General features: G+C 38.8%; 1 long non-coding RNA gene across 1 annotated transcript in view; it reads right to left on the bottom strand.

Moving 5' to 3' along the window:
- Positions 1-25,709, bottom strand: part of LOC103890508 (uncharacterized) — a 121,244-nt gene that overhangs the window by 64,568 nt on the left and 30,967 nt on the right. Inside the window, exon 2 of the long non-coding RNA XR_654831.3 lies at positions 1,627-1,728. This is a non-coding gene — a long non-coding RNA (uncharacterized LOC103890508). The remainder of the gene's footprint in view (positions 1-1,626; positions 1,729-25,709) is intronic.

The raw sequence follows: 25,709 nt of genomic DNA, 5'->3' as shown, positions 1-25,709 counted from the left end.
CATGTTCAATTGCAATCCCCAATGTTGTAGGTGAGGCCTGTTGGGAAGCAATTTTATCATGGGGGTGGATCCTTCATGAATGGTTTAACACCATCCCTTTGGTGCCGTTCTCGTGGTAGTGAGTAAGTTATTGTGAGATCTGGTTGTTTAAGAGTGTGTAGCTTCTCCCCTGCCCTCTTTTGCTCTTGTCTCAGCCATATAAGATGTGCCTGCTTCTGCTTCACCTTTTGCCATGATTGTAAGTTTCCTGAGACCTCCCCAAGAAGCAGATCCTGCAATGCTTCCTGTACACCCTGTAGAACCATGAGCCAATTAAACCTCTTTTCTTTATAAGTTACTCAGTCTCGGAATTTCCTGTACAGAAGTATGAGAACAGACTAATATGGTACTTCTTCCTTATTTTCTATGTAGTTACATTTTTGTTCTGTTTTTCTGACAGTTGTTTCCTCCAGGTTTAATTTCCAGTACTTCAAATGAATACAAGTATTATATACTCTTAATCCTCTTATGTTATTTATTTCCTGAAGATTTTTAAAAATAAAATTTCTGTTCTCATTTCATGGATATAATTGTTCCTTTCTGAGAATATTAATTACAGCTTTGGGAAATTTTTTACTCAGAGTTCTTTGTCTCATTTATTTTATTTAGTCTTTCATGTTCTCAAAGGTCTAATGATCCTTGACTTCTATTCAGTGTGACTCAAGGTTGATTCATTCTGATTTATGCTTGGCTGAGACATCTCTATAGGGCGAATAGACAGCATTCCCAGTGTTTTGCACAGGAACTCTCAAATGTCAACTGTATATGTCTTTTATTTTAGGCCAACTCAGGGAAAATTCCCCTAATCTGCAATATTCTGCCCAGAGAGCATAAATCCAGCTGCTCTTTTCTATGAACCAAATATGAACCAGAGATTATGATGTCTCAGTTTCAATTCCACCAAGAATAAGCCTCACCCCCTGTTGGGATCGTGAACAGTAGAGGAGAAATCTTGGACTAGAAATTGCTCATTGCATAGTTCCAAAATCTCTTATCTGAAACTATTTGAGCCAGACATGTTTGAAGATTCAGATTTTTTTAGATTTTAGAAAGTAATATGGTGCATAACTGATATAAAGTTGGTTTTTGAACAATACATGAGTTAGGGGTGCTGAAACGTAAGCACTAGAAAATCCACCACGTAACTCTGACTCCCCCAAAACCCTATAGTTGACCAGAAGCCTTACTGATAACGTAGTCAATTAATGCATATTTTGCATTTTATTATAGTATTCTTATAAGAAAGTAAGCTACAGAAGAGAAAATGTTAAGAAAATCATAAGGAAGAGAAAATATATTTATAGTACTTTACTGTGTTTATCGAGACTATAAGTTTACATTGCCTGTTTAGAAGATTAATCATCTGTCTGAAATGGGGGGCAGGGATGACAGCTGAAGCTGCAAACCTCAATCCATGGTACATATCAAGCAATTCAACTTTTTCTTGTGATGTCATGCCTTTCTCTGCTTCTAGGGAGCACCTCCAGCATCACTAGAGGCACTTTGAATGGGTCTCATGGTGTAATTCAAGGTTTACGGTATTGCACTAAACACAATAAGAAATACTCAAGAACCATGAGAGATTACCTTTTACTGTGATAAGCAATTTACTGGAGAGATGAACTGCTCATGCAGAGATGGTTAGCATCACATGGCATTTTAAGCAGATACTTGCAATACTTGAGCTCACTGCAATAGCAACAGGAGGGGACTATGAAATTATTACAGCAGTACAGCATTACTACAGTTAATTTTAGTCAGTTATGTTTTAATACTGCAACTTTATGTTTGTTTACATTTCACTTGACTGCAAATGGAACCCTGTACAGTCTGTAAGCATGTGTGTAAGTTTTGGTAAATTTTAACTCTGTATAATAGATTTGTGTATACTTTATGGTAGTAAATCACAAAATAGACTCATATCTACATATGTTTTATGCATTCATGAGATATATAACTTTTTATTAATTTTTTATATTCTAGGTTATGGGGGTTCATCTGAATATTTTCAGATTGTCACATCTACAATCACATCTCAGATAATTAAGAGGAGCGAGTTGCAGGGAAAAGGTAAAGGACAATGATTTCTTTCTTTTTTTATTATACTTTAAGTTCTAGGGTACATGTGCGCAATGTGCAGGTTTGTTACATATGTATACATGTGCCATGTTGGTGTGCTGCACCCATTGACTCATCATTTACATTAGTTATATCTCCTAATGCTATCTCTCCCCCATCCCCCCACTCCACGACAGGCCTCAGTGTGTGATGTTCCCCACTCTGTGTCCAAGTGTTCTCGTTGTTCAATTCCCACCTATGAGTGAGAACATGTGGTGTTTGGTTTTCTGTCCTTGCGATAGTTTGCTCAGAATGATGGTTTCCATCTTCATCCATGTCCCTACAAAGGACATGAACTCATCCTTTTTTTACTGCTGCATAGTATTCCATGGTGTATATGTGCCACATTTTCTTAATCCAGTCTATCATTGATGGACATTTGGGTTGGTTCCAAGACTTTGCTATTGTGAATAGTGCCGCAATAAACATACATGTGCATGTGTCTTTATAGCAGCATGATTTCTAATCCTTTGGGTATATGCCCAGTAATGGGATGGCTGGGTAAAATGGTATTTCTAGTTCTAGATCCCTGAGGAATCACCACACTGACTTCCACAATGGTTGACCTAGTTTCCAGTCCCACCAACAGTGTAAAAGTGTTCCTATTTCTCCACATCCTCTCCAGCACCTGTTGTTTCCTGACTTTTTAATGACTTCCATTCTAACTGGTGTGAGATGGTATCTTGCTGTGGTTTTGATTTGCATTTCTCTGATGCTCAGTGATGATAAGCATGTTTTCATGTGTCTGTTGGCTGCATAAATGTCTTCTTTTGAGAAGCGTCTGTTCATATCCATCACCCACTTTTTGATGGGGTTGTTTGATTTTTTTCTTGTAAATTTGTTTAAGTTTTTTGTAGACTGTGGATATTAGCCCTTTGTCAGATGGGTAGATTGCAAAAATTTTCTCCCATTCTGTAGGTTGCCTATTCACTCTGATGGTAGTTTCTTTTGCTGTGCAGAAGCTCTTTAGTTTAAGTAGATACCATTTGTCAATTTTGGCTTTTGTTGCCATTGCTTTTGGTGTTTTAGACATGAAGTCCTTGCCCATGCCTATGTCCTGAATGGTATTGCCTAGGTTTTCTTCTAGGGTTTTTATGGTTTTAGGTCTAACGTTTAAGTCTTTAATCCATCTTGAATTAATTTTTGTATAAGGTGTAAGGAAGGGATCCAGTTTCAGCTTTCTACATATGGCTAGCCAGTTTTCCCAGCACCATTTATTAAATAGGGAATCCCTTCCCCATTTCTTGTTTTTGTCAGGTTTGTCAAAGATCAGATGGTTGTAGATGTGTGGTATTATTTCTGAGGGCTCTATTCTGTTCCATTGGTCTATATCTCTGTTTTGGTACCAGTACCATGCTGTTTTGGTTACTGTAGCCTTGTAGTATAGTTTGAAGTCAGGTAACATGATGCCTCCAGCTTTGTTCTTTTGGCTTAGGATTGTCTTGGCAATGTGGACTCTTTTTGGTTCCATGTGAACTTTAAAGTAGTTTTTTCCAATTCTGTGAAGAAAGTCATTGGTAGCTTGATGGGGATGGTATTGAATCTATAAATTACCTTGGGCAGTATGGCCACTTTCACGATATTGATTCTTCCTATCCATGAGCATGGAATGTTCTTGCATTTGTTTGTGTCCTCTTTTATTTCATTGAGCAGTGGTTTGTAGTTCTCCTTGAAGAGGTCCTTCACATCCCTTGGATTCCTAGGTATTTTTTTCTCTTTGAAGCAATTGTGAATGGGATTTCACTCATGATTTGGCACTCTATTTGTCTGTTATTGGAGTATAGGAATGCTTGTGATTTTTGCACATTGATTTTGTATCCTGAGACTTTGCTGAAGTTGCTTATCAGCTTAAGGAGATTTTGGGCTGAGACGATGGGGTTTTCTAAATATACAATCATGTCATCTGCAAACAGGGACAATTTGACTTCCTCTTTTTGTAATTGAATACCCTTTATTTCTTTCTCCTGCCTGATTGCCCTGGCCAGAACTTCCAACACTATGTTGAATAGGAGTGGTGAGAGAGGGCATCCCTGTCTTGTGCCAGTTTTCAAAGGGAATGCTTCCAGTTTTTGCCCATTCAGTGTGATATTGGCTGTGGGTTTGTCATAAATAGCTCTTATTATTTTGAGGTACGTCCCATCAATACCTAGTTTACTGAGAGTTTTTAGCATGAAGGGCTGTTGAATTTTGTTGAAGCCTTTTCTGCATCTATTGAAAAATAATCATATGGTTTTTGTCGTTGGTTCTGTTTATATGATGGACTACGTTTATTGATTTGTGTATGTTGAACCAGCCTTGCATCCCAGGGATGAAGCCAACTTGATTGTGGTGGATAAGCTTTTTGATGTGCTGCTGGATTCGGTTTGCCAGTATTTTATTGAGGATTTTTGCATCGATGTTCATCAGGGATATTAGTCTAAAATTCTTTTTTTGTTGTTGTATCTCTGCCAGGCTTTGGTATCAGGCTGATGCTGGCCTCGTAAAATGAGTAGGGCGGATTTCCCCTTTTTCTATTGATTGGAATAGTTTCAGAAGGAATGGTACCAGCTCCTCTTTGTACCTCTGGTAGAATTCAGCTGTGAATCTGTCTGTCCCTGGACTTTCTTTGGTTGGTAGGCTATTAATTATTGCCTCAATTTCAGAGCCTGTTATTAGTCTATTCAAGCATTCAACTTCTTTCTGGTTTACTCTTGGGAGGGTGTGTGTGTTCAGGAATTTATTCATTTCTTCTAGATTTTCTAGTTTATTTGCATGGAGGTGTTTATAGTATTCTCTGATGGTAGTTTGTATTTCTGGTGGATTGGTGGTGATATCCTTTTTATCATTTTTTATTGCATCTATTTGATTCTTCTCTTTTCTTCTTTATTAGTCTTGCTAGCAGTCTATCAGTTTTGTTGATCTTTTCAAAAACCAGCTCCGGGTTTCATTGATTTTTTAAAGGGTTTTTTTGTGTCTCTATCTCCTCTAGTTCTGCTCTGATCTTAGTTATTTCTTGCCTTCTGCTAGCTTTCAAATGTGTTTGCTCTTGCTTCTCTAGTTCTTTTAATTGTGATCTTAGGGTGTCAATTTTAGATCTTTCCTGCTTTCTCTTGTGGGCATTTTTTTTGCTATGAATTTCCCTCTACACACTGCTACAAATGTGTCCCAGAGATTCTGGTATGTTGTGCTTTGTTTGTTCTCATTGGTTTCAAAGAACATCTTTATTTCTGCCTTCATTTCATTATGTACCCAGTAGTCATTCAAGACCAGGTTGTTCAGTTTCCATGTAGTCCAGCAGTTTTGAGTGAGTTTCTTAATCCTGAGTTCTAGTTTGATTGCACTGTGGTCTGAGAGACAGTTTGTTATAATTTCTGTTCTTTTACATTTGCTGAGGAGTGCTTTACTTCCAACTATGTGGTCAATTTTGGAATAAGTGTGATGTGATGCTGAGAAGAATGTATATTCTGTTGATTTGGGGTGGAGAGTTCTGTAGATGTCTATTAGGTCTGCTTGGAGCAGAGCTGAGTTCAATTCTTGGTTATCCTTGTTAACTTTCTGTCTCGAAGACCAATAAATTATATTTTCATTTAAATTTTTTATCTCTAGATATTCATTTGCATGTCCAAGGGTCCAAAACTTCAGTCAAGGATGGTCTGCAATGCTTCATTCTTTTAAACATAATTATATCCAGTGTTTGAAACTTGGCTTTACCATTTTTCCTGTCAACACTTTGCTCACTAATTGCCTTTTATTTATTTTTTTCCAGGGGAGCACTATTTAATCTCTTGGTAATTTTAATTAGTGAGCCTCAGATTCCAAAATCTTGTCCTGTGTTTGATATCCAGTTGGTGGCTGATTGAGCTTTAGTCAGAATGTCTTTTGACGCTGAGGTGAGATGAGAATTTGGGGGGTAAACTATTTTATATATATATATATATAGGGGCCCTGGCTTCTTTTAATGTGGATCATGACATCATAGAATACAGAAACATAATTAAACCAAAGAGTAGATCTTTTGTCATTAACCTCAAAACTTAGATAACTATTCAGTCTAACGTAGATTTAGAGATTTAGAGGGTCAAGAAAAAGGAAAAAATAACTATTCAGTCAATATTAGTATAGCCCTTTTATATGTCTTAAGGTATGTATATTAAGGAAAGTAATTAGCATTCTTTATAAATTTGATAAATCTGTTTGTGTCTGTCTGTGTACAAAATATGATGTATATGTAATTCCATAGCAGGGGTCTAATGGGTGAAAAATCACTGTCTTAGAGATTTTAGGGTTACTCTCATACTTTACCATTTTCCTATCTATATGAACAGTATAAATTCTCAGCAAGAGTTACTTGTTTTTCTAAGATTGTACCAAGACATTAGAAATATCAAACTGCCTAGAAGGCATACCTTCTGAGAAAATAAACCAACTTATTATTAGTTTATTTTGAGCCAGGTTAACAGATTTTTTTTTAAAGGATGAAACATGATTTGACAGTTCTTAAATATATGGTCAGAATTACGTTTTAGAAAACTCATTTAGTCATTCACACAGTAATTTTTTTTTTTTTTTTAAGAAAGGGTTTCACTCTGTTGCCCAGGCTGGAGTGCAGTGGCACAATCTCGGCTCACTGCAGACTTGACCTACCAGGCTCAAGTGATGCTCTCACTTCAGACTCACAAGTAGCTAGGACTACAGGCATGAACCACCACGCCTGGCTAATTTTTGTATTTTTTGTAGAGATGGGGTCTTGCCATGTTACCCAGGCTGGTTTCAAATCCCTGGGCTCAAGTGATCTGCCTGCCTCGGCCTCCCAAGAGTCTGGGATTACAGGCATGAGCCACCACACCCGGCCACAATCAGTAAATATTTATTGAGCATCTATTATGAGCAAACAGCGTGCTAGGCAGTAGGGTCAAAACAGTAAGCAAAACAGACATGACCCCCGCCTTCATTAGTTTCTTCTCTGCTGGGAGAGACAGACGTTATTCAAATATATCCATGAATATATAATTACAGACTGTATATAGAGAGTCTCCAATACCACTTTCAGTGGTGGATTAGGGATTAAAAAGTGGGGTGGAACCAAGACTCAGATAGGCAGGGCTATTAAGAAGCTAGTGCCATAATCTAGGTAAGGAATGATATGGGCCAGAGGGAAGCATTTCTTGATCCCCAAATGAGACTAGTCCTCCTTCATAGAGCTCCCTTAACTTCCTGTACATTTCTTTCATAGCCATTGTCTCACTTTATAATTATGCATTTGTGTATTTGATCGCTTGATGTTTGTTCCCCAACTAGATTGTATGTTCCATGAGGGCAGGTCTCATGTCTGTGTTGTTCTCCCTTGCATCCCCAACACCTAGCATGGTGTCTGATGCATATTTGTTGAGCAAATAAATGAAGAAAAGAAGAAAAGGGGGAAAAAAAACCAAAAAAAACACTTTCTGTCTCATTGATCTGTCTAATGTTAACAGTGGGGTGTTAAAGTCTCCCATTATTATTGTATGGGAGTCTAAATCTCTTTGTAGGTCTCTAAGGACTTGCTTCATGAATCTGCGTGCTCCTGTATTGGGTGCATATATATTTAGGATAGTTAGTTCTTCTTGTTGAATTGATCCCTTTACCATTATGTAATGGCCTTCTTTGTCTCTTTTGATCTCTGTTGGTTTAAAGTCTGTTTTATCTGAGACTAGGATTGCAACCCCTGCTTTTTTTTGTTTTCCATTTGCTTGGTAGATCTTCCTCCATTCCTTTATTTTGAGCCTATGTGTGTCTCTGCACATGAGATGGGTCTCCTGAGTACAGCACACTGATGGGTCTTGACTCTTTATCCAATTTACCAGTCTGTGTCTTTTAATTGGAGCATTTAGTCCATTTACATTTAAAGTTAATATTTTCATGTATGAATTTGATCCTGTCATTATGATGTTAGCTGGTTATTTTGCTCGTTAGTTGATGCAGTTTCTTCCTAGCATCGATGATCTTTACAATTTGGCATGTTTTTGCAGTGGCTGGTACCGGCTGTTCCTTTCCATGTTTAGTGCTTCCTTCAGGAGCTCTTGTAAGGCAGGCCTGGTGCTGACAAAATCTCTCGGCATTTGCTTGTCTGTAAAGGATTTTATTTCTCCTTCACTTATGAAGCTTAGTTTGGCTGGATATGAAATTCTGGGTTGAAAATTCTTTTCTTTAAGAGTGTTGAATATTGGCCCCCACTCTCTTCTGGCTTGTAGAGTTTCTGCCAAGAGATCCGCTGTTAGTCTGATGGGCTTCCTTTTTTGGGTAACCTGACCTTTCTCTCTGGCTGCCCTTTACATTTTTTCCTTCATTTCAACTTTGGTGAATCTGACAATTATGTGTCTTGGAGTTGCTCTTCTCGAGGAGTATCTTTGTGGCATTCTCTGTATTTCCTGAATTTGAATGTTGGCCTGCCTTGCTAGATTGGGGGAGTTCTCCTGGATAATATCCTGCAGAGTGTTTTCCAACTTGGTTCCATTCTCCCCGTCACTTTCAGGTACACCAATCAGATGTAGATTTGGTCTTTTCACATAGTCCTATATTTCTTGGAGGCTTTTTTCTTTTTACACTTTTTTCTCTAAACTTCTCTTTTCACTTCATTTCATTCATTTGATCTTCAATCACTGATACCATTTCTTCCACTTGATCGAATTGGCTACTGAAGCTTGTACATGTATCACATAGTTCTCATGCCATGGTTTTCAGCTCCATCAGGTCATTTAAGGTCTTCTCTGCACTATTTATTCTAGTTAGCCATCGTCTAATCTTTTTTCAAGGTTTTTAGCTTCTTTGCGATGGGTTTGAACATCCTTCTTTAGCTCGGAGAAGTTTGTTATTACCAATTGTCTGAAGCCTTCTTCTCTCAACTTGTCAAAGTCATTCTCCATCCAGCTTTGTTCCGTTGCTGGCGAGGAGCTGTGTTCCTTTGGAGGAGAAGAGGCGCTCTGATTTTTAGAATTTTCAGCTTTTCTGCTCTGGTTTCTCCCTGTCTTTGTGGTTTTATTTACCTTTGGTCTTTCATGATGGTGACGTACAGATAGGGTTTTTGGGTGGATGTCCTTTCTGTTTGTTAGTTTTCCTTCCAACAGTCAGGACCCTCAGCTGCAGGTCTGTTGGAGTTTGCTGGAGGTCCACTCCAGACCCTGTTTGCCTGGGTATCACCAGCGGAGCCTGCAGAACAGCAAATATTGCAGAATGGCAAATGTTGCTGCCTGATCCTTCCTCTGGAAGCTTCGTCTCAGAGGGGCACCCGGCCGGCCGTATGAGGTGTCACTTGGCCCCTTCTGGGAGGCACCTCCCAGATAGGCTACTCGGGGGTAGGGACCCACTTGAGGAGTCAGTCTGTCCATTCTCAGATCTCAAACTCCATGGTGGGAGAATCACTACCCTCTTCAAAGCTGTCAGACAGGGACGTTTAAGTCTGCAGAAGTTTCTGCTGCCTTTTGTTCAGCTATGCCCTGCCTCCAGAGGTGGAGTGTACAGAGGCAGACAGGTCACACTGAGCTGCAGTGGGCTCCACCCAGTTCGAGCTTCCCAGCCACTTTGTTTACCTACTCAAGCCTCAGCAATGGTGGATGCCCCTCCCCAAGCCTCACTGCCGCCTTGCAGTTTGATCTCAGACTGCTGTGCTAGCAGTGAGCAAGGCTCCGTGGGCGTGGGACCCTCTGAGCCAGGAGCAGGATATAATCTCCTAGTGTGCCATTTGCTAAGACTGTTGGAAAGGTGCAGTATTAGGGTGGGAGTGTCCCGATTTTCCAGGTACCATCTGTCATGGCTTCTCTTGGCTAGGAAGGGGAATTCGCTGACCCCTTGTGCTTCCCAGGTGAGGCAGTGCCCCACCCTGCTTTGGCTCATACTCCGTGGGCTGCACCCACTGTTCGACAAGCCTCAGTGAGATGAACTGAGTACCTCAGTTGGAAATGCAGAAATTACCCGTCTTTTGCGTCGCTCATGCTGGGAGCTGTAGACTGGAGCTGTTCCTATTTGGCCATCTTGGAAATGATCGCCTCATAGACATGAATATGATTTCTTAAGCTTTTTACCATCTGAAGCCTTTAAGAAATAGAATATTCGTTTTGGAGGTACCTGTAGACTCATTAACATAGCCTGGCTGTAGTGGGATGAATGTTGCTCTTCAAAAGCCCCCCAAGCCCCATATGTTCACCTCATATGGCCGGGTGCCCCTCTGAGACGAAGCTTCCAGAGGAAGGATCAGGCAGGAACATTTGCCATTCTGCAATATTTGCTGTTCTGCAGCCTCCACTGGTGACACCCAGGCAAACAGGGTCTGGAGTGGACCTCCAGCATCCTAATACCCAAACTATATGGCAAAATATGTGATGACTTTAAAGGTTTTGTTTTGTTTTTTCGAGATGGAGTCTTGCTCTGTTGCCCAGACTGGAGTATGGTAGTGGGATCTTGGCTCACTGCAGCCTCCTCCTCGAGGGTTCAAGCAATTTTCCTGCCTCAGCCTCCTGAGTAGCTAGGATTACAGGCGCCCACCACCAGGCCCTGCTAATTTTTGTATATTTTTTAGTAGAGAGAGGGTTTCATTTTGTTGGCCAGCCTGGACTTGAACTCCTGACCTCAAGTGATCTGCCCACCTTGGTCTCCCAAAGTGCTGGGATTATAGGCTTAAGCCACTGCACCCAGCCAAGTTAAGGGTCTTGAGAGGAGGATTTACCATGGATTATCCTATGTGGGCTGTATACGAGGAAGTTTGGAGTTAGACTGCGGAGAGAAGCTGGTGTGAAGACAGAGTGGAGAGATGAGACAACACACCAAGGAATTGCCTACAGTCACCAGAAGCTGAAGAGGCAAGAAATGCATGATTCCCTAGAGCCTCTAGAAGGAGTGCAGCCCTGCCCACACCTTGATTCTAGACTTCTGGCCTACTGAACCAGAAGAGAATAAATTTCTCTTGTTTTAAGCCACTCAATTTGTGGTAATGTCTTAAAGCAGTCCCAGGAAACAAATACATGAGCCATGCAATGTTGTTTTACTTCCATGAGTGAACACAAACTCTCTTTGTGTGAGACAAACCTGTGAATTATTACTATTTTTAAAATTTATTTATTTATTTATTTATTTTTGAGATGGAGTCTCGCTTTGTCGCCCAGGCTGGGGTGCAGTGGCACGATCTCGGCTCACTGCAACCTCCGCCTTCAGGATTCTCCTGCTTCAGCCTCCCGAGTAGCTGAGACTACAGGTGCACGCCACCACGCCCAGCTAATTTTTGTATTTTTAGTACAGACGGGGTTTCACCATGTTGGCCAGGATGATCTTGATCTCGTGACCTCATGATCCACCTGCCTCGGCCTCCCAAAGTGCTGGGATTACAGGTGTCAGCCACCGTGCCTGGTCATTTATTTTTATTTATTTTACTTTAAGTTCTGGGATAGATGTGCAGAATGTGTGGGTTTGTTACATAGATATATATGTGCCATAATGGTTTGCTGCACCTATCAACCCATTATCTAGGTTTTAAGCCCCTCATGCATTAGGTATTTGTCCTAATGCTCTCCCTCCCCTTGGCCCCCAGCCTCCGACAGGCCCCGATGTGTGATGTTCCCCTCCGTGTGTCCATGTGTTCTCATTGTTCAGTTCCAACTTATGAGTGAGAACATGCAGTGTTTGGTTTTCTGTTCCTGTGCTAGTTTGCTGAGAATGATGGTTTCCAGCTTTATCCATGTCCCTGCAAAGGACACAAACTCATTCTTTTTTATAGCTGCACAGTATTCCATGGTGTATATGTGCCACATTTTCTTTATCCAGTCTATCATCGATGAGCATTTGGGTTGGTTCCAAATCTTTGCTATTGTAAATAGTGCTGCAATAAACATACATGTGCACATGTCTTTATAGCAGAATGATTTATAATCCTTTGGGTATATAGCCAGTAATGGGATTGCTGGTCAAATGGTAGTTCTGGTTCTAGATCCTTGAGAAATCGCTACACTGTCTTCCACAATGGTTGAACTAATCTGCACTTCCACCAACAGTGTAAAAGTGTTCCTATTTCTCCACAGCCTTGCCAGCATTTGTTATTTCCTGACTTTTTAATAATCGCCATTCTAACTGGCATGTGATGGTATCTCATTGTGGTTTTGATTTGCATTTATCTAATGACCAGTGATGATAAGCTTTTTTTCATATGTTTCTTGGCCACATAAATGTCTTCTTTTGAAAAGTGTCTGTTCATATCCTTTGCCCACTTTTTGATGGGGTTGTTTTTTTTTTCTTATAATTTTTTTAAGTTTCTTTTAGACTCTGGATATTAAATCTTTGTTAGATGGATAGATTGCAAAAAATTTCTCCCATTCTGTAGGTTGCCTGTTCACTTTGATGATAGTTTCACAATTGCTACAAAGACAATAAAATTCTTAGAAATACAACTTACAAGGGGTGTGAAGGACCTCTTCAAGGAGAACTATAAACCACTGCTCAAGGAAATAAGAGAGGACACAAACAAATGGAAAAACATCCCATGCTTATGGATAGGAAGAGTCAATATCATGAAAATGGCCATACTGCCCAAAGTAATTTATAGATTCCATGCTATTCCCATCAAGTTACCTTTGACTTTCTTTGCAAAATTAGAAAAAACAACTTTAAATTTCATATGGAACCAAAAAAGAGCCTGTATAGTCAAGACAATCCTTAGCAAAAACAACGAAGCTGGAGGCATCATGCTACCTGACTTCAGACTATATTACAAGGCGACAGTAACCAAAACAGCATGGTACTAGTACCAAAACAGATATATAGACCAATGGAACAGAACAGAGGCCTCAGAAATAATGTCACACATCTACAACCAACTGATCTTTGACAAACCTGACAAAAACAAGCAATGGGGAAAGGATTCCCTATTTAATACATGGTGCTGGGAAAACTGGCTAGCCATATGCAGAAAACTGATACTGGATCCCTTCCTTACACCTTATACAAAAATTAACTCAAGATGGATTAAAGACTTAAATGTAAAACCTAAAACCATAAGAACCCTAGAAGAAAACCTAGGCAATACCATTCAGGACATAGGCATGGGCAAAGACTTCATGACTAAAACACCAAAAGTAATTGCAACGAAACCAAAATTGACAAATGGGATCTAATTAAACTAAAGAGCTTCCACACAGCAAAAGAAACTATCATCAGACTGTGAATTAGTTTATATATAATTTAGAGAAATTAGTTATTCTTTTTGGGCTTTAATTTTAAATCTTGAAAATTGGGGATGGTGTTCAATGATTTTAAATGCCTTTAAAATGTCATAACACCTTATGCAAATATTAATATAGTGGTCAGGAAACTGATCTCTCTCTACATATGTATATATCTATACATCATTCATATAATGAATATGTGAATAAATCCCAAGTGGAACTAATAACATTATTGCTACCTTGGGGTGCACTTAAAAAGAAAGCATTTTTCTTGCTTTTTCTTTTGTAATAGGTATTTAGATGTGTTTACATATGAAAGCAAAAATATATTTTCTATGGGCAACTTGCTTGATTTGTTAGGAATACTTAATCTAAGTTTAATTTTTTGTACAGAAGTTTTGGTATACCTACACTAGTCTACTTTGCAGACATTTATATTAATATTATAAAGAGATTATGTAAAAATCATATTAATACTTCTTTTAATCTTCATTTTTGTTGCCTAGATGGTTGTCTATATTCTCTATAAGTCTTTCTTAATTTAAAATTTAATGGTTGGCTGATTCAATCACAGAAATTTTTAAATGTTCATGAAAAACACATTTATCCTTGTTGCCATAGTTCAAGGACCTTTCTTCTTCTTGCATAATATGTTATCACAACAGTCTTGGGCCTTATTTCTTTTTATGCTCCCAAGGGTTTTTTATTTTCTTCTTCTTTTTAAAAATCATTTAAACAATACTTTCTCATCCTAAGACAACAGAGCCTACCCACTATTTTCTCCAACTTTCTTTCTAATGTAGTGTTCAAATGCCAATTTAGGTACGACTAATGCTTGTAAAGCACTCACTATGTTACATATACTTTTCCAAGTTTATCACTTTTATTAAATACTTGTGAGGGAGGTACATTATCATCATCTCCTCTCCACTTCATAGATAAGAATGAAGCTCCAAGGGGTTAAATAATGTACATAGAGTCACATAATATTGAATGGGTGAGCTAGGATTCCAAGCCCAGCAGTGCACCTCCAAAACCATGCTCTGAACCACTAACCCACAGTGGTTCTTACTGTCTGAGGGACTGTCTACACTTAATGGATATTGACCTGCTATGCTAATGGAACTGAACATCAAGACCTGAAAATCTTGGCAAGGCTCTCCTGCATAAGGGGTTTTTGGAAGTTTTCTCTTTGGTCATTGAGTAACTGTGCTTTATGTGTATGTGTGTGTACTAAAAGTAGAGAAAATGTTAATCCTATGAGCTCTGCTTAGTTTTCTGACATTATAGAAATCTGCAAATAAATCAAGCACCATCAGATCTGAGTTTTCCAAGATATTAAGTCATAAGAATAACCACATTTTTATCTTGCCTCTCCACTCATCCTTCACTCAGGCTTTGGAGTACCTTATTGAATGCTTCCAAGGGTTCATGGAAATTCAGGTTAAGAACAGGCCAGTTTTTCATCTTTCCAGTTTTCACCTCAACTAGAGGAGGTGCCATTCCCATGATAGAGGTGAGCTGCCCTGCATGTGACGTTTCCAGGGAGAAAGGTTTTAAAGAAAAGCAAATTTTCAGCTGATGCCAGTAAGTGTTCTGCAAATAGGGATTGTCAAGCTTCAGATAAAGATTGTTTTGTTCTGGACTATTGAGCCTTTGCAGTCTGTGTCCTAAGTAAAGCTGGAAGCATGGTAGCTCTTCTCTTCAATGACCTCCCCCCATGTGCTTCCCAGCGCTGCTTACCTGGACATGAAGTGATCAAAATCAGAAGCTGCCTCTGCCTTCCAAGAGAGGAGAAACTGGGCAAAGGACAGGGAATTAATGCAGGCAAAGTGAGATCCTACACCTTTGTGGGACTTTTTTTTTTTTATTGGGGCTGAAAGAAAGGAAGATGAAGAAAATTGTGCTCTGAAAATCATATCACAGAATCTTTTGCACATTTGCTCTACTTTTGAATCGGCTAGTGGAATGGAAGAAATGGGATCCTGGGCACAATTATAGCTATCCAGGATTTAATAGTACAGGTATTTTCCCATGTTGGTCAGAAATTTATTCTCATCATTAATTCAGCTTTTATTTTTGACAAGTGCCCAAAGCCCCCATTATTCCTTTAGCAGTCAGTCACTTAACATCTGTTGAGTACCTACTATGAACACACCCTCGAAGGAGACTAATGAAGTTTTCTAGTGTTTATGTTGCTCCCAAACTATAGGCTAATGTGCATGTTCACGTTCTTAACTATGTCTAAAGCCCTAACACTTGTCTTTCCTTGGGGTGTTCACTCACATCTATGTAATAAGTGAAATAAAAGGTACATAAAAGTAAAGCTATGTTAGGATCAATCTTGTGACACAGTGTATGATGTTACCATAAGTATGTGCTTTATACCTCATTATTCACAGTTTCTAGGGACTAGGAAATACCTATGCTAAGGAAGACAGACATTAAACAATTGAGGGACATTAAAAAATCCAAATTAATAAACACTTCTCTGGCACCCACTGTCTGCCAAATATTATGCTAGATTCTGGGCATGCAAAAGTGAATATGTCCCTCCCTCACAGAGTTTATCATCTACCAAAGAAGCTCACATGCTAGTTTTGTATGAACTAATTCTAGTATCTTCATAATAGTGTCTTTATTATTTTTTATTTCAATAGCTTTTGGGGTACATGTGTTTTTTTGTAACATGGATGAATTATATAGTGGTGAATTCTGAGATTTTAGTGTTCCCGTCACCTGAGTAGTAAACATTGTACTTAATGTGTAGTTTTTTTTATCCCTAGCCCCCCTCCCACCCTCCTCCTTCTGTGTCTGTAAAGTCTATTATATCACTCTGTATGTCTTTGTGTACTCATAGCTTAGCTCCCACTTATGAGTGAGAACACAGGATTTTTGGTTTTCCACTCCCGTGTTACTTCATTTGGAATAATGGTCTCCAGCTCCATCCAAGTTGCTGCAAAAGACATTATGTTGTTCCTTTTAATGGCTGAGTAGTGTTCCATGGTGTATATATACCACATTTTCTTTATCCACTCATTATAACTGTCTTTATTAAAACAGTTGTGCCACATGCAGGGTTAGGGATATTACTATATAACAATAAGGGGTAAAAATTAAAATATTGGGATCCAAAAGGCACCAAGGGCACTATACCTCCCTGTGACATCTGCCATCCTGCTAACGTGCACTGATGTGCATGTGGCTGGCTTGTGAGTCATTTTCTGTTACTTCCTCACAGATTTCCTTTCAAACCATGTTCTTAGAGAGGCTGCTTTTCCAGCCACATCCTGACCTTGAATGAAGTCTTTGTAATGAGCTGAATTCCCTCCTTTAACCTGTAAAACAATCTTAAGGTCCATTTATGAAGAACAGAGTCCTCATTGTTCCGAGTCCCACCAATGATATGAAGTTTTTTAAATGGCCAATGAAAAGCTGGAAACTTCTTAGGAGCCCTTGGTAATCCTGTGCCCTTTCCTTTAGCTAGATTCTCATGAGGTAGAGAGGATCTGGGTTGTATCTACTAACGGAACTTATGCTAAGGTTACTTCAGAGGTATACCTGGGTGTGGTCCACAGCTAACTACTTGGAATTGCAACTCTTATTCATTAAGGCAAGAACCAGAAATCAAACTCTCTTGATGACACTTGGTGGAAAGTCAATTCACCCAGGAAAACTCAGGGACAAACCAACTACTCTCAGATTAAGGAAGTGGAGAAGAAACTACAAAGCTTCCATACAGCATAGGCTATGAAAGTTTGCAAGTATCTCATATTGCACTAGAGTCTGTAAGATGATTGGAACACCCATCCATACATAGGCATAAAACAATATTCTTTTGAATAACAAAATACTTTGGTTTCTATATTTGATAGAGGCAGTTAATGTGAACAGGAAGATGATGTGTTTCAGGATGTTTACTTATTGCAAACACACATTTAAATCAACATTCCCACCCAGGATTCACTGTGTATATGGGTTCAGGTGCATTTTGCTTATGGTGTTGAAAAATTACTCAAAAATTACATTGTCAAAAAGTGGTGAAATTCCATACATTTGGACTATCCATTTCAAGGCCTGCTTCTAACATAGAATAAGCATTTGTGAGCTATTTTAGTGTGGTAGAAATAGAATTATAATCCAGAATTCTGCACTTTTATTCTGAAAGAAAAATATCCTAAGCTCTGCTAGTTGAAAATAACTTGTTGTATAGTTCCATGTGTCAGATCTTCTTCAATTACACAGCTGCAGATTATACCTTAGTTCTCCAGAGATGCTATACAGGTTTTGCTGCACAAACAGACTTGCCACGGAGACTGCAATTACCCTGCCTTTTGAGATTTATAGCATATTACTCAATTTTAAGAAATACAAGCAATTTTCAAATATTTTAAATATTTACTATTTCACATGTAATTAATAACTATAGTACCTCAGCCTTAATTAAATTACAGCTTCTGGTATCATTTTATATTGAAGGCTTTGGTATCTTTATGGATTAATAGCATAAGCTAGGGTACAAAATTCTTGAATTTTATAGTAGTAAATTATAGCTAGCTTGCTTTGTACCTGGAGATGTGTTTCAGTTTTCTTTACTTATATAATTCATGCATTTCTTCTTGACCCACTTTATATTCTTGTCCTTTTAGGTTGCAGGGTTATAATTAAGGATTACTTGGAGGCCAGATTCTTTGTTCTTTTGCCTGTCTGGCTGTTACTTTGTTTGAAGAATACAATGTTCTCATCATTCCTAGTCTTACCAAGTATATAATTCAGTCCTTGTCTTTGCAAGCCCCATTGCTGTTTTCTGTTAACCTCTAGGATCATTTGGCAGTGGTGCAGGGAATATAAAGCACTCTTCCAATTGCGACCCATCTTCTAGCAGGGAGACTCACAATCTAAACTCCATGACAGACTATTTGCGACCTTAAAACAGAATCAAAATAGTCTTTGTTTACCTGTATTTGGAAATATATTTTGGACTGTACATATAATATTCTCATTGCCCCAAGCACACAATTTGGACAGAGTCTTGCATTCCTCTTCCAGAATTTTAAAGTTATATAAAAGTTGTAGTGGCTGCATAGTCATTTTGAAATCTGCCAGTCAAAAATCATTCACATCTGTGTTTCATGAGTGTTGGGCCAAGCTAGGATGGAGAGATATTATCTTCATCATTTCAAGTTCTGAATTTTATATGCAGGTTACAGATAAAGTCATAAGGACAAATAATGTTAATCCATCATTACCACTTATGGTCCACAGCATTTTCTGTTGCATGGACTTAAGTTTCAGGTTATGTACTTACTATAAATAAGAAGAGGATAAGAGCTAACATTTACACGGCATTTCCCAAACATTAATTAATTCAGCAGCAAAATAAATATATCTTGTGACAGAAAGCTGCCCAAATTTTATAACTAAATTATTTATTACTTGGGAAATGTTTTAGTTGTGTGGCGATCAGATAAGCAGAAAAAAAGAGGCTGCAACACAAGGTGTTCTTATTGTTCATGTTTGCACTGAGATAATTTGATGGGCCTAACTGTTCATAGGAAATACACCTGGTAGTTTAACTTACTCCAGTGATGGTTACACAGCAGTAGGCACACAATGACTAGCCTTATAATACTGTTTAAATAAGTTGCAAATAACAAGTCAAGAAAACTATAAATAAAGCATTAGTTAGAGGTAAACAAGTTAGAAATGTGGATGAATCTGAGAGTAGGGATTTGCTGAGAAAGGATAAATGATAAGTGTATTTGTTTCCCAGGGCAGCTGTATCAAATTCCCACAAACTCAGTGGACTCAAACAACACAGATTTATCATCTTACCATTCTGGAGGTCAGAAGTCTGCAGTGGGTCTCACTGGGACAAAATCAAGGTATTGGCTTGACTATATTCTTTTCTGAAGGTTCTAGGGAAAAATGTGATTTTTTTTTTTTTCCAGCTTTGAAGCCTGCCTATGTTCTTCCATTTCTGGCTCCCTTCCATTTTCAAATTCAGCAAAGGCTGTTCAAGTCTCACATTGTATCACCATGACACTGACTCTTCGGCCTCCCTCTTTCAAGTTTAAGGGCCTTTTTATTACATTGGGCCCACCTGAATAAATCCAGGATACGACCCCTATTTTTAGCTGGTTAGCAACCTAATTTCACGTGCAACCTTAATTCCCTTTGCTAGGTATCCTAACATATTTAGTTTCCAGGATTAGAACATAGACATCTTTGTGGGACCCTTATTCTGCTTATCACAGGAAGGTAATATGATACAGTGATGTGATATAGCAGAGCGCCCACCTCGTAAAGTCAGGACTGGCTCTAACTTGATAAGTATAAGGACCACCTTGATCCAAGCCACAGCTCATGCCTCTGGAGTTTCTACTATAATACAGCTAGAGAGAATTACCCGTCAGAAACCTGAACATCGTCCTCACAGCCTCTCTTTCCCATCACCTACATCTGATTTTGTTATCAAGATCTGTTAATTTTGCCTCTTAAATATCTCCTGAAATTCTTCCCTTTGTTGCATTTCTTACCTTATCTTCTTAGCTCAGGTTCTCATCAACTTTCACCGGAACAATTGCATTTATCTCCCAGCAGGTGTTTCTGTTTAAAGTCTGAAGTTAGCCCATCTCTATTTCCCACATAAGTATCAAGGTGGGCTTTCTAAAACACAAGGCTGTTTATGTTATTTTCCTTTAATAATCACGTAACGGCTCCCCAACCTTCATAGGAGAGATTCTCATCTTGAAAGAATCACAATCTTTCTAAAAAGGCATTTTGAGCTACTGAAATGTAAATTTTCACTTACCTAGCCCAAGTTTCTAAGATGTTGCTTTAGGGATCATACCCCTTCCACCTCATTGATCAACCATTTGAATACCATTGTGTAAGTATCTGGTACACAAATAAGCACAACTGTTAGATACAGAGTGATTTTTTTTCTCTCCATGGTCCCTTAATGCTTTGCTCTATGAGGCTAGTTTTTTCTCTGCTCTTGATGAAAACTCCACCATACCACTGACCTTTGTAATTAATCTTAGGTAACACAAAGTCATGGGATCATCAAATATATATAGCTGGGGAGAATTACACAAGGAGAAACCCAAGCATAATATTCAAAACCCTGTCTTCCTCACTACCTACATGAAATATGTTCATCAAAAGCCTTCAGTTATGCCTCTTAGACATCTCTTGGATTTTGTCTAGTTTCATATTACAGGTAAAATGTCCAACTGCACTCAGATTACAGCTATTGTTCTTTTCCTAACTAAGGCCGACTGGTAGCAAAGCTTGCAGTTGGGGAAGTGAATGTGATCAGCCTTTTCGTTTTGGACAAGCTCTTCTCTCAAGTTGCAAAGTGTGGTTTCTAATTGTTTTAAGTGTAGTGGAGGAAGTGATATGTGGGCTAGAAATATCCTACTTGACTGGTATATTCAAAAGTTGATTTCATACTCTCAGGACATGGCTGAAGTTAAAAGCCTTCTTCTTCTTGGGTGCTGAAATTGTGTTTCTCTTTAGAAGCCTCAACACTGGGACTTCTAAAGAGTACATGTAGATGTCGAGCGCTCATCTACATTTCCCTTGATGCAGGTCATATACTTTTCTCTGACTCTAGGAATGCTGTATTTTAAGCATCGTTGTGCTGAGGCCTGTTTGCCCCTATGGGTGACCCTGTAATAAAGGAGTTCACATGTAGCCCAAATCTAGTTACGGCAAACACTCTTGCATGCTTTGTGTCAACCAAAGTTGGGAGTCAGGCAACTGAAATATGCTGCCTCCCCTTCCTTCCTCCTGCTTGGAACAGCTAGCCAGCCCCACTCTGCTTTTTGAATTTTCCCTGTGGGAATCAGACTTCAATCCACTGTGTCACTCCAACAGCAAGGACACCTACCAAGCTCTCGGTCAAAGCTCTCTCATTAGGGTTGAGGTGAGAGGTGAACAGATCCTTTCCCTTGGAGCTGGTGTTTCTCACAGCAGACTAACCCATGAGTAGCTCTTTCTAGAGTCCCCACTAATTCTCTCCAGAACTGCTGTATAAACTCTTATATTCTTAACATGCGTGAGAGGTTTAAGTCTCTAATAAGTACTCTTGTTAGTTTTCACTTGGTGTGATGGTTAATATTATGAGTTAACTTGTCTGGGCTACAGGTGCCCAGATATTTGGTCAAACATTCTAGGTGTTCCTGTGTGGGTGTTCTGGAATGAGATCAGCACTGAAAACAATAGGCGGAGGAAAGCAGACTGCCCTCCCTAATGTGGATGGGTTCATCCAGTCAGTGGGAGGTCTAAATAGAACAAAAACACCAACCCTCCCCTGTGTAAGACAGAATTCCTCCTGCCTTGCTTCCTTTGAAACTGGGACATCAGCTTTTTCTTGCCTTTAGACTCAAACTGAAACATTAGTTCTTCTTGGATCTCGAGCCTGCTGGCTCTTGCACAGGCGCTCCACCTTCAGCTCTCCTGCATCTCCAGCTTGCTGGCTCTGTCTCTATCCACACACACATCCTATTGGTTCTGTTTTTCTGAAGAACCCTGACTTGGTGATCTATTTCGCAACTCATTTTGGTTTCTAATACTTGTTGCCATATATTCACAGCCAAATTTCCACTTAAACATCCTGCTACACGTCTCACATGTAATGAAAAATGTATCTGATTGGAGTGTATTGTGCATGTGGACAGTATAGATGAAGAAAAAAGATAAAAAACCCTTTCTAAATCTACACTGTCAAATACAGTAGTCATGAGTCATGTTGGCTATCTACATTTAAATTTAAAACAATTTAAATAAAATTTTTAAAAAATTGGGTTACTCTGTGGCACAAGACACATTTCAAATTCTCAATAGTTGCATGTGGCTAGTGGCTACCATACTGCACAGCACAGACATGTTGTCAGTGGGCCAGTTAAGGTTCCTGATTTCACCACACAAAGGAATTTGAGAGTGAGTCCAAATAAAAGTAGACAAAGGAAGCCAGGTGTGGTGACTCACACCTGTAATCCCAGCATTTTGGGAGGCCGAGGTGGGTGGATCACCTGAGACCAGGATTTCGAGACCAGCCTGACCAACATGGAGATAACCCATCTCTACTAAAAATACAAAAATTAGCCGGGCGTGGTGGTGCATGCCTGTAATCTCAGCTACTCAGGAGGCTGAGGCAGGAGAATCACTTCAACCCAGGAGGCAGAGGTTGCGGTGAGCAGAGATCGCACCATTGCACTCCAGCCTGGGCAAAAAGAGTGAAACTCTGTCTCAAAAAAGTAAAAAATAAAAAATAAATAAAGGAGTTTATTGGAAAGTAAAAGTGCACTCTGACAGCTGATCAGAGCAGGCTGCTCAAAAGTGAGACAGCATCAACTGATGCTGGGGAAACTCCTTTTATGACAGTCTTACATGATTTTCATGAAGGGATGGGAATGGGCGTTGTTGCTTTGCATGTTGTGGGTGGTCTTCTGGACACATGCGCTATTGCTGCCATCCTAATACATATATCGCATGCCTCCTTAGCATCTTAATTCTCTACACAGCAGTGTTTCTAACTATTATGATGAGCATAAGTTAGCCCAAAGACACTGATCATGGGCTTCTGTGCTTGCAAAAATTTGGAGACTTTCTCCCCTTCTCTTTTACCAGCTTGTGGCAGGATATTCTAACCATGAGCCCAGGATGTGGTTTGTGCACTGTTGGGTGGTTTGTTCCTCTTTAAGAGAGGCTATGACCACCTTATCTAACCCACCTCAGACATAGAAGATTTCCCTCATTGCAGAATGTTCTATTTGGCAGCATTACACTAGATATGTCCAAGTGCATTAGAGAGTACACCAGGCCCTTCCTTCTTCTGACCAAATCATCATTATTCTCTAGCTTACATCTTCATCTAGGCATACAGAAGAATTTGCCACTTTTTAAACTTCACCCAGGTTGCTTCCTGTCTCTGAAATGCACTTTCTTCGTTTTTCTTCTTCTTGCTCAGCTTCTTATTTCACTGAAGTGTCCTTTACACTGTGGAAATTTCCTTCTTTCCAGAAAGAATGAGATAGTTGCCTTTGCTCTTCTAATGCCCTGTCTATTCTTCTATGGTTGTGCTTATTTATTATTACATTACATTTTTATTGATCATGTCTTTTCCTGGGTGTTCACTGGGTTCTGAGCTTCTTTAAGACAGGTACTGTTGCTGACATGTACAGCTCCTGCCACAATATCTGGCCTGAAGAAGACAATCAGCATATTCTTAAATGACTTAGCCAGTGGCAAAGACCCCCACTGGATTAAAAACCACCATGGATTAAAAACCACCATGGGATGCATCTACTTCTGGATCAACCGGGAATCTGTTTCTAATATAATTTCTCCTAAAGTCCATGATTATTCTATTATATTCCCCTATATTATTTAATTCATGATATAGTGTTAGGGGTTGAATTGTGTATTCTCAAAATTCATATGTTAAAGCTCTAACTTCCAGTACCTCAGACTGACTGTATTTGGAGAGTCTTTAAAAAGATGATTAAGTTAAAATGGGGCCATTAGGGTGGATCCCAACTCCAATCTAACTGGTGTACTTACAAAAAAAGGACATCTGGATACACAGAGAGATGCCAGGGATATACGTGCAGAGGAAAAAACCACGTGAAAACACTGCAAGAGGTGGCCAAGGAGAGAGGCCACAGAAGAAGCCACCCTGCTGCTACCTGGTCGCAGCCCTCCAGCCTCCAGGACTGTGAGAAAATACATTTCTGCCGTACAAGCCACCCAGCTTTTGATATTTTGTTATGGTATTCCTACAAAACTATATGCATAGGAATATATCTGATACAGTCAAGTAATTTTTCAAAATATTAGTATGTATATTAAGATAACATATTTTAAAAATAGAATAATTTTATAAAATTTTAGTACTCAAGAAAATTATTTAACAAAACTATTCTGGTATTTTTTGTGATCTGATGTAATATGTTACAAAGAACATCAACTCTTCCTGGGTCTTGGGCCTCCTAACTTTTGGATAGGAACTATATAACTCATATGTACACATTTCTATATTCAACACTGTAACTAGTATCTATTGCACATGTAAACAATGCATTAAGTGAATTGGTGGCATTAAGTGAATGTTGTACTGAGTATACACATTTTTCCTTTCTTTTTAACGAGCTGGAGAAAAGTGAAAAATGTTGGGTTCCTGTGATAGGATTACCTAAATAGCCCCGGTATTTGTGTATACCCAATGTCCAAGCTCCCCAGATTGCCTCAAGATAAGCTAAATTTTAGAAAATTTTTTTGGTTAACTATTTCTTCTGTTTATTGGCAATGTGTATTTTATTTGTGCTAATTAACTGCCTAGTGTGCTTTGTCCATCTTTCTTTTTTTTAATTTTTAATTTTATTTTACTTTAAGTTCCAGAATACATGTTTATTTAAGCAAAAAAAAAAAAAAAAAAAAAAAGCAAATCCTAAAGACATATTTTTACTTCTGAAAACCTATAGGTATAACTGATTTTTACCCATGCTAGTCATTCTGAAGATTTCTGTAACTTCTAGTGAGAAAGTGTTGGGATCTTTTCTAAAATTGTGGTCCTCATTTTCTACCACCTAATGCAGAAATAACCACTGTTAGGAAGAGTTCTTTGGCTATCTAATTCAGTTGCTTATAGAGGGGCTTCTAAAAGTCCCAGAAATCAGTCACAATAGTTTTCTATCTTGGGAAAAGCTCATAGTTGCTTTATAATAACATGCAGAGGCTATCATATTGGGACACAAACCTGAATTCTCTATTTCTCGGCTTTTGATATAAAGAGCTATATTGAGTTCATTCACCCTGTGGGCTTGCCATTCTATGAGTCTACATGATTGAATTTTCTGTTCCATTGATCTGGTGTGGAAAGATGCTGGTAGGAGTCTGGCATAATCACCGAAAGACTGTCCTGAAATTTATATTTTATTACCTTCTTTTTCTATGTCTGGTAACCACCAAATAGCCACCCTAAAGACTGCTTGCTTTCTATACATTTCTATTCACAGTGGAGGAATATATGGACTGAGTGAGGTGTATGTTTACAAACATATATATATGCTTGTCTGTGTATGTGTGTGTATATATATAATTGCATGTGTATTTATTTTTAGAGGCATATATCATAAAACACATAACTTATAGTTTTTATACTACAGACTCAAACTCATGTAAAGAAGGAGTTGCTTTACATTTGAGTTCATTATCTTATTCCATCCTCACAGAGACTTTATGAAGTAGATACTAGTAATATCTAAGTAATATTCTGGATCCAAGGTCACTGTAAAATCAGGCTGACTGCAATTAAAACAATTCTCTATGGCTTAGCCTGACAAAGGTTAATACTCAACTGCAAATACTAATGCTGAATTT

This window comes from Pongo abelii, chromosome 3 (assembly GCF_028885655.2).
Source record: "Pongo abelii isolate AG06213 chromosome 3, NHGRI_mPonAbe1-v2.0_pri, whole genome shotgun sequence".
NCBI classification, from domain to species: Eukaryota; Metazoa; Chordata; class Mammalia; order Primates; family Hominidae; genus Pongo; species Pongo abelii.
This window is presented reverse-complemented; position numbering and strand designations above follow the sequence as displayed.